The sequence below is a fragment of the Sebastes umbrosus genome, chromosome 14 (genome assembly GCF_015220745.1).
Source record: "Sebastes umbrosus isolate fSebUmb1 chromosome 14, fSebUmb1.pri, whole genome shotgun sequence".
Classification (NCBI taxonomy): Eukaryota; Metazoa; Chordata; class Actinopteri; order Perciformes; family Sebastidae; genus Sebastes; species Sebastes umbrosus.
In genome coordinates this window covers 11,817,053-11,827,052 of record NC_051282.1, presented here as the reverse complement: position 1 = coordinate 11,827,052, position 10,000 = coordinate 11,817,053, and the positions used below count along the sequence as shown (strand labels likewise).

Below are 10,000 nucleotides of genomic sequence, written 5' to 3'. Positions count from 1 at the left end.
TTTAAATATGGAATGCACCCAGTAATATGTGTAATTTGATTGTAATGCGATTATATTTTGTGTTAATAATCTGAATCTGTAAAGTAACTAAAGTTGTCAGATAAATGTAGTGGAGTAAAAAGTCTACTATTCCCTCTGAGATGTAGAAGTAGAAAGTAGCAGAACATGGAAATACTCAAGTAAAGTAGAAGTATACCTCAAAATTGTATTTAAGTACTTAGTTACATTCCGCCACTGAGTACATTTTATACTGTTGTGTTTTTTCAAAGCATTATTTACTCTTCCTGTTGGAATAAAATAATTGTTAATTATTTAACTGCAAGGTAGTAATGTGTTTTTGATGCATTAAATCATACCGGGATGTTTGCTGAAATTGATTGGATGTGGCACAGCCAAACCGAGAAACAATTCCACCAGCCGCCACTGGAAACGATATTACCGGAGGAAAAGTATCTCCTGCTCTGGAGGTGTTTAATTCACCTGCTGATCACGTTGAGGCCGACGTACAGCCAAACGGTACCCTTCGTGCGTAATTACGCGCGATCAGGCAACAGAAACAGCAGGACATCATGTTGTCTGACAGTGTTTGTATGCCAATCTTTGCAGGAGAGACAGAACCGGAGAGTGAACCGGTGTCAAGAGTCTTGTGTGGACATCAAAACGGCCGAGGTACCGCGAAACCACCGTTCCTGATGAACCCCGGTTAGTTGGAACGAGGGCAGCTCGTTATGGATAAAAAGGTGGACCAGAGTCCTCAGAAATGTTCCGCGGCTGTGGTGAGAGGAGAACAGCTCAAAGAGGCAGATGTCGGTTACTTTGTTGATAGTGATGTGTTCATGAGTGAGGAAGGTGTAGACTGGAATAATGCGCTGATTAGCTCACAATCTGGGATGAAAACTCAAGCTGATCGTTCTGCTGATTATCGCCACTTTGTAGTGGGTGATAACGTTTTGGCTCTTCTGCCCATTGTTGGTTCTGCTATCACTGCATGTTTTTCCGGCCTTGTCCTGTGTGTAACCAGGCTCTCTCTCTCCAGAGGAGGTCTGAACCTGGTCCCCGCGGCTCCTGTTCTGAGAAGGGCTGATAGTCCTCATGTAGCTCAGAGGAGAGCCGGTCCGAGCCTCTACTCCAGACTGACCCCGTTGTCAGAAAGGAGCTGTCCTCTAGGCTGACCTTCAGTCAGTGACCTTCCAGTCAGTGACCTTCAGTCAGTGACCTTCAGTCAGCCTACAGCAGAGGTTCCGGCCGGATCTGCTCCGGACAACCTAGCTTTTCAGCAATCTCCTAGGTAGGAAAGGACTATGACGTCAGTCATGACATCACAGACGATGATCGATCAACCAATCAGTGGGCTAAATGTGGTAGTTTATTCAACGTCAGCATAAACATTATTTAATAATATTATGAATAGCTCTGAACCAGAATCAGGGTTTATTAAATGACCGTATTCCTATGATGAAATATAGTCATTTAAATGCTGTTGAAACAACAGTTATACTGTATATAATGTATATGTTCTTAATATGCCCTTGTACAAAGTATTTCCTTTTATAATTGTAATGTAAATGTAATATAACTTATTATTTTAACGGAGCTTCCCAGCAAAAAGTATTTCACACGTTTGTACCTGTATAACCGGCGTGACAATAAACATCTTGAATCTTGAATCTTGAATATAGTCATTTAAATGCTGTTGAAACAACAGTTATACTGGATGTAACCTGGACATTTCATAAAAACTTGTTGTGTGGAATCAGGTTGGAGCGTCATAGCCCTTTAACATTTGACGTAGTAATGTGCAGAAATTGTCAGGAAATAACAGTAAAGTAAGATGAGCAAAATCAATATAATGACAAGTTGTAGTATTAGAATTACCTGTAATTACTATTGGGTAATTATAGAGTCAAATCAAAACATAAACTCTTTATGACTTTATGACAGCTGCTAAATCAGGCCATGTGGCAGACGGTGACGTCACACATGACATAGAACATAACTGGTAGGACTGCTGACATCTTCTGTGACGTCGTACATGACATCACAGAACATAAGAATCCCCACAAGAATTGTGACGTCACCTCACAGATAGTCTGCACTCAATTACGGTCAAATCAAATAGAATAATCCAATAATCCGACCATGCTCACTTTGATTAGTGGCCTGATGATCAAATGTTGCTGCCAGCAGCAGGTGGAGTTAAGGGAAGCTTCAATAGCCTAATGCCAAGCTAGAGGGAAATGTTGATTTACCAGAAGATAAAGGAAGAAATCAATAATATGTTTTCAGTTATACTCAATTTATGTTGACTTACACTGTAGCCTATTCAAGGTGACATTTGATGTGACTGCATCATTAGAGCTAAATAAATGCAGTATTGCCTTTGGTATTGGGCTAATATCATATTTGTTTAAAATTTGATTTGTATAAATAGCTACATAAAAACCTTTTTATTAAACAAATATAGCCTACATTTATGTACAAAATGTGGAAATGTATGTTGTATGTAGCCTAATGTAATGCATACAAAATACATTTGACATAGATATATATAGATATATTGGATGAAATGTCAGGTTACATCCAGTATAACTGTTGTTTCAACAGCATTTAAATGACGATATTTCATCATTGGAATACGGTCATTTAATAACCCTGATTCTGGGTCAGAGCTATTCATGATATCATTAAATAATGTTGATGATGACGTTGAATAAACTATCGCATTTAACCCATTGATTGGTTGATCGGAGATCATCGTCTTTGATGTCATGACGTCATGACTGACGTCAAAGTCCTCGCTCGAAAAGTTTACTTATAGGACCCGCTCTGCGATCAGGTTCAAATTTCCTACCTAGGAGATTGCTGAAAAGCTTTTTAAGCTTTTTCTAAAGGGGGAACCCGTGTAAGGGATTGGCTGAAAAGCTAGGTTGTTCGGAGCAGATCCGGCCGGAACCTCTCCTCTAGGCTGACTGAAGGTCACTGAAGGTCAGCCTAGAGGACAGCTCCTTTCTGACAATGCGTCAGTCTGGAGTAGAGGCTCGGACCGGCTCTCCTCTGAGCTACATGAGGACTATCAGCCCTTCTCACCAGGTTCAGACCTCCTCTGGAGAGAGAGAGCCTGGTTAGTCTCAGGACTGGTCGGCCAGATTGGCTGAGAGAATGATGAAGTAACAGTTCTGGTCAACGACCAATGATCATGACTCATTGTTGCTCTTTCAAAATGAAAAGCGGAGAACAGTTTTCTGTTTACGTTTTCTTTCTTAACTTACCCTGTAAAGTCCAAATGCGTTGTCCTTTCCCTCAAACCAACATTCGCGCACTCACAAGCCGATCCGGTTACCTGCGGTACTACAGCAGGTAAACAGAGGAGCAGAGCGCGCCGTGCTGCGGGCGCTCCAAACCAACTTTACGCACACGCGCACCAAATTTTCTGAAACACACAAACAGGCCACGATCAAACTTCTGCTGCAGACAGCTTTTACCGTTTAACTGACCCAAATGGTCCAAACAAATCACAAAGAGCTCGACTAATTATCAAAATGCCCAAAAGCACAAAAATACACATTACCAGATCTTATCTACACGTCGCGGCAGGAAACAGCTGGACGAGCCCTCAATCTGTCATAGCCCGGCTCCTAGGACATGACAAATACGGGAAAGGACGCAGTGAATGATTGTAAATTAAAGATATTTATTATAAATAAATTAAGGATATACAGAAGTAACTACCAATGTGGAGTGTGTCAGTCAGTAACATCAGTAATGTAGATGTGGATGTGTGAGGATGATGAAGTGTGATGTGTTGTGAGTGAAAACTAAAGAAAAGACAAACAAAGGCAGCAGGTTCTGGCAGGGATGAGTCCAGGTGAAGGAGAGAGAAAGAGAAAGAGAAAGAGAGAGAGCATCGCTTGATTGGGGCTTTTCTGCTCAGGGCGCGCCAGCATCAGGTGCTGCTCTGCATCAGGTGCTGCTCTGCATCAGGTGGTGCTCTGCATCAGGTGCTGCTCTGCATCAGGTGGTGCTCTGCATCAGGCATCTTCTCCATCATTACATAGTGCTGTTGTTGAGCATGTGCTATTGTTTATGTTCATTTAAGTTACGTTATGTTGTGCTTCAAATTTTCGCCTCTCTTTCCTCCATCAACCATGAAAGAAAGAACCACTGCTGCTGCTTTGTACATGTTGTAGAAGTCACAGATATGTCAGAAAACTGGGATGTCATGAACCTGTATGAGCTGCATCACATACAGTGCCATTGCACTGACTGTATATAGCAAGCCACCGGTCGCTACTGTCGCTACTATTAATATTACTATTTAAAAAACATCACACAACTATCGCATTTAGCTCATTAATTGATTGATTGATTGATTGATCGGAGACGTCGATATTGTCACTTTCGAAAAGAGTTTCTTTCTTTCTCAAATGAAATAAGATGACATATAGAATATATCTGAATAGTCTACTATGTGTCTCAGCTTCATAACTGTCACCAGAGGTGGAATGTAACTAAGTACATTTACTCAAGTACTAATCAATTCTGAGATGTCAGCAGTTCTCACTTTATGCATCATGTAAGCAGCCAGATTACACAGTATTTAGGCTCCAATAGAGGCAGTATTGAGCACAGCACGGAAATGTAACCTGATGCAGCAACTTTATCAATTCATAATAAAAGACATGTTTGTACCTCAACTTGTAACCCACAGATATAATCGTCCCCTACAAAATACACACACTGCATGTTGTGTCTCCTGACACAGACGCTCAAATATTCCCTGGAAAGCGTATTTGGGATGCTGTATAATAAATGTGGGTTGCTTTTCTATTCATATTTGCGGTGCTGTATACTGATATTTAGTCGAGTTTATATTTTGGGCTTGGGAAGAATGTGACCCACACAGAATGGAATCACATTGAAGTTTAAGTATTTATTGTGTTTTGATGTAAGACGAAGTGTATTTTTGGGATTCCTATTGTGTTAGTCCACTGTGGATCAGTGTTGGATCCTGTCCTGGCCAGCAGGAGGCAGTAGAGGAGCGTTTGTAACTCAGGGAGTGTCTTTACTCAGGGACTGCTGGCTGAGAGACCTGTCTAACAATAGCATGATGCTTCTGTCTCACCATTTCTCCTGTCTAACAGGACATTTATGTCTGGCTGCTTGTCCTGCAACACCAATGAGCTTATTTACCCTGAGTGTGGCCTGTCCTGTGAGATTTTCTGTTGTTGAAGTTTGTGTTTCTGTAAATTCTATCTTTTACCCTCTCTCTTCACAGCGTTTCTAATTAGGAAATACATACTACAAATAAGAAATACATAGTTATTGCTGCTGTAAAAACACTCAATTTCTGTGCACAAGAGTACCTTTCATAGCATTTGTGTTGCATATAGCAATCAGAAGACAATGCACTGAATGATTCATATGAAAACATAATGGATTATTACTTAAAGCTACTGCATTCAAGTAAATATCTGAGCAAGTGTGTGTTGGATATATTTATACGCATATCTTGGCAATATATCCTACTTCAAATGTATTTTGTATGCATTTCATTAGGCTACATACAACATACATTTCAACAGTGTGTACATAAATGTAGGCTATATTTGTTTAGTAAAAAGGTTTTTATGTAGCTATTTATATAAGTCAAATTGTAAAGAAATATGATATTGCATTTATGCTACAATGAAACCAACTGAAAATATGATATCTGTTGGCCTACAGATTGAATTGGATAATGAGAAAGAATACCAAAGGCAATACTGCATTTATTTAGCTCTAATGATGCAGTCACATCAAATGTCACCTTGAATAGGCTACAGTGTAAGTCAACATAAATTGAGAATAACTGAAAAATTATTAATGATTTCTTCCTTTATCTTCTGGTAAATCAACATTTCCCTCTAGCTTGGCATTAGGCTATTGAAGCTTCCCTTAACTCCACCTGCTGCTGGCAGCAACATTTGATCATCAGGCTACTAATCAAAGTGAGCATGGTTGGATTATTGGATTATTCTATTTGATTTGACTGTAATTAAGTGCAGACTATCTGTGAGGTGACGTCACAATTCTTGTGGGAATTCTTATGTGCATTGATGTCATGTACGACGTCACAGAAGATGTCAGCAGTCCTACCAGTTATGTTCTGTGTCACGTGTGACGTCACCGGCCTCCCTATATTAGATTAGTATTAGCATTAGTAATAACAGCATACATGATATCTCTGCTTTTTGCCAGCACACTTTGCCAAATGTGTAACGTTATTTTAAAAAGTGTTATATAGGTAAAGCTTGACTCATGCAGAATTGTATCAATACTATACTTGAATGTTTTCTGCATATTTGTGGATCACCTTACACCCGTTTTTGATTATTTGATTATATTGTTATCCAAAGCATCCGTCTGCCACATGGCCTGATTTAGCAGCTGTCATAAAGTCATAAAGAGTTTATGTTTTGATTTGACTCTATAATTACCCAATAGTAATTACAGGTAATTCTAATACTACAACTTGTCATTATATTGATTTTGCTCATCTTACTTTACTGTTATTTCCTGACAATTTCTGCACATTACTGCGTAAAATTTTAAAAGGCTATGACGCTCCAACCTGATTCCACACAACAAGTTTTTATGAAATGTCCAGGTTACATCCAGTATAACTGTTGTTTCAACAGCATTTAAATGACTATATTCAAGATTCAAGATTCAAGATGTTTATTGTCACGCCGGTTATACAGGTACAAACGTGTGAAATACTTTTTGCTGGAACCTCCATTAAAATAATAAGTTATATTACATTTACATTACAGTTACATTCACATTACAATTATAAAAGGAAATACTTTGTACAAGGGCATATTAAGAACATATACAAGCATATTAAGAACATATACATTAAGAACATATACATTAAGAACATATACATTATATACAGTATAACTGTTGTTTCAACAGCATTTAAATGACTATATTTCATCACTGTAATACGGTCATTTATTAACCCTGATCTGGGTCAGAGCTATTCATGATATCATTAAATTATGTTTATGCTGACGTTGAATAAACTATCACATTTAGCCCACTGATTGGTTGATCGGAGATCATCGTCATCACTACACAGACGTCATGACTGACGTCATGACAACAGAGACGTCATGACTGACATCACGACAACAGAGACGTCATGACTGACATCATGACAACAGAGACGTCATGACTGACGTCACAGTCCTCGCTCGAAAAGTTTACTTATAGGACCCGCGCTGCGATCAGGTTCAGATCATCTTGGTTAATATTGCTGGAAAGCTGGGTTGTTCGGTGCCGGTCGGGGTTCTCTATGAGGCCTCTCCGGATCAACATTGAGCAATCGAGGACTATCAGCTGTTAACTGAAGAAGACGGAAGACTGAAGACTGAAGACTGAAGACTGAAGACGGAACGTGGTGGGTGGTGGGGGGTAAGTGAGTGACTGAGTGAGTGACTGACTGGGTGACTGAGTGACTGACTGGGTGAGTGAGTGACTGAGTGACTGAGTGAGTGACTGAGTGAGTGAGTGAGTGAGTGACTGACTGGGTGACTGACTGAGTGAGTGAGTGAGTGAGTGACTGAGTGACTGACTGGGTGACTGACTGAGTGACTGAGTGACTGACTGACTGACTGGGTGACTGACTGACTGACTGAGTGACTGAGTGACTGACTGACTGACTGACTGGGTGACTGACTGAGTGACTGGGTGACTGACTGAGTGAGTGAGTGAGTGAGTGACTGAGTGACTGACTGGGTGACTGACTGAGTGACTGGGTGACTGACTGAGTGAGTGAGTGAGTGAGTGAGTGACTGAGTGACTGACTGGGTGACTGACTGAGTGACTGAGTGACTGACTGAGTGACTGAGTGACTGACTGAGTGACTGACTGACTGACTGGGTGACTGACTGACTGACTGACTGAGTGACTGGGTGACTGACTGGGTGACTGACTGAGTGACTGACTGAGTGAGTGAGTGACTGAGTGACTGACTGGGTGACTGAGTGACTGACTGAGTGAGTGAGTGACTGAGTGACTGACTGAGTGACTGAGTGACTGACTGGGTGACTGAGTGACTGACTGGGTGACTGAGTGACTGACTGAGTGAGTGAGTGACTGGGTGACTGACTGGGTGACTGAGTGACTGACTGGGTGACTGAGTGACTGACTGAGTGAGTGAGTGAGCGAGTGAGTGAGTGAGTGAGTGACTGACTGAGTGAGTGAGTGACTGACTGAGTGACTGAGTGACTGACTGAGCGAGTGAGTGAGTGAGTGAGTGACTGAGTGAGTGAGTGAGTGAGTGAGTGACTGAGTGAGTGACTGAGTGAGTGACTGAGTGAGTGAGTGAGTGACTGACTGAGTGACTGACTGACTGACTGAGTGACTGACTGACTGACTGACTGGGTGACTGACTGGGTGACTGAGTGACTGACTGGGTGACTGAGTGACTGACTGACTGGGTGACTGACTGGGTGACTGAGTGACTGACTGGGTGACTGAGTGACTGACTGGGTGACTGACTGAGTGACTGACTGGGTGACTGACTGGGTGACTGAGTGACTGACTGGGTGACTGAGTGACTGACTGGGTGACTGACTGGGTGACTGAGTGACTGACTGGGTGACTGAGTGACTGACTGAGTGAGTGAGTGACTGACTGGGTGACTGAGTGACTGACTGGGTGACTGACTGGGTGACTGAGTGACTGACTGGGTGACTGAGTGACTGACTGGGTGACTGACTGAGTGACTGACTGGGTGACTGACTGGGTGACTGACTGGGTGACTGAGTGACTGACTGGGAGACTGAGTGACTGAGTGAGTGAGTGACTGACTGACTGACTGACTGACTGACTGAGTGACTGACTGGGTGACTGACTGGGTGACTGACTGGGTGACTGAGTGACTGACTGAGTGAGTGAGTGACTGACTGGGTGACTGAGTGACTGACTGGGTGACTGACTGGGTGACTGAGTGACTGACTGGGTGACTGAGTGACTGACTGGGTGACTGACTGAGTGACTGACTGGGTGACTGAGTGACTGACTGACTGAGTGACTGACTGGGTGACTGACTGGGTGACTGACTGGGTGACTGAGTGACTGACTGAGTGAGTGAGTGACTGACTGGGTGACTGAGTGACTGACTGGGTGACTGACTGGGTGACTGAGTGACTGACTGGGTGACTGACTGAGTGACTGACTGGGTGACTGACTGGGTGACTGAGTGACTGACTGAGTGAGTGAGTGACTGACTGGGTGACTGAGTGACTGACTGGGTGACTGACTGGGTGACTGAGTGACTGACTGGGTGACTGAGTGACTGACTGGGTGACTGACTGAGTGACTGACTGGGTGACTGACTGGGTGACTGACTGGGTGACTGAGTGACTGACTGACTGAGTGACTGACTGGGTGACTGACTGGGTGACTGACTGGGTGACTGAGTGACTGACTGGGTGACTGAGTGACTGACTGAGTGAGTGAGTGACTGACTGGGTGACTGAGTGACTGACTGGGTGACTGACTGGGTGACTGAGTGACTGACTGGGTGACTGAGTGACTGACTGGGTGACTGACTGAGTGACTGACTGGGTGACTGACTGGGTGACTGACTGGGTGACTGAGTGACTGACTGGGTGACTGACTGGGTGACTGAGTGACTGACTGGGTGACTGAGTGACTGACTGGGTGACTGAGTGACTGAGTGACTGACTGGGTGACTGAGTGACTGACTGAGTGACTGAGTGAGTGAGTGAGTGACTGACTGGGTGACTGAGTGACTGACTGGGTGACTGAGTGACTGACTGAGTGAGTGAGTGACTGACTGGGTGACTGAGTGACTGACTGGGTGACTGAGTGACTGACTGAGTGAGTGACTGACTGACTGAGTGACTGAGTGACTGACTGGGTGACTGAGTGACTGACTGAGTGAGTGAGTGACTGAGTGACTGACTGAGTGACTGAGTGACTGACT

At 43.0% G+C, this 10,000-nt stretch overlaps 2 long non-coding RNA genes across 2 annotated transcripts in view; one reads left to right on the top strand and one right to left on the bottom strand.

Moving 5' to 3' along the window:
* Window positions 1–2,877: 2,877 nt before the first annotated feature.
* Window positions 2,878–3,772, bottom strand: LOC119502501. Its single transcript, XR_005210089.1, has 2 exons — window positions 3,569–3,772; window positions 2,878–3,430 (listed from the first exon to the last, which is right to left on the bottom strand). It is a non-coding gene; the product is annotated as an uncharacterized LOC119502501 (long non-coding RNA).
* Window positions 3,773–7,066: 3,294 nt separating this feature from the next.
* LOC119502499 overlaps window positions 7,067–10,000 on the top strand; it is a 12,497-nt gene continuing 9,563 nt past the window's right edge. The window contains exon 1 of the long non-coding RNA XR_005210087.1: window positions 7,067–7,441. This is a non-coding gene — a long non-coding RNA (uncharacterized LOC119502499). The remainder of the gene's footprint in view (window positions 7,442–10,000) is intronic.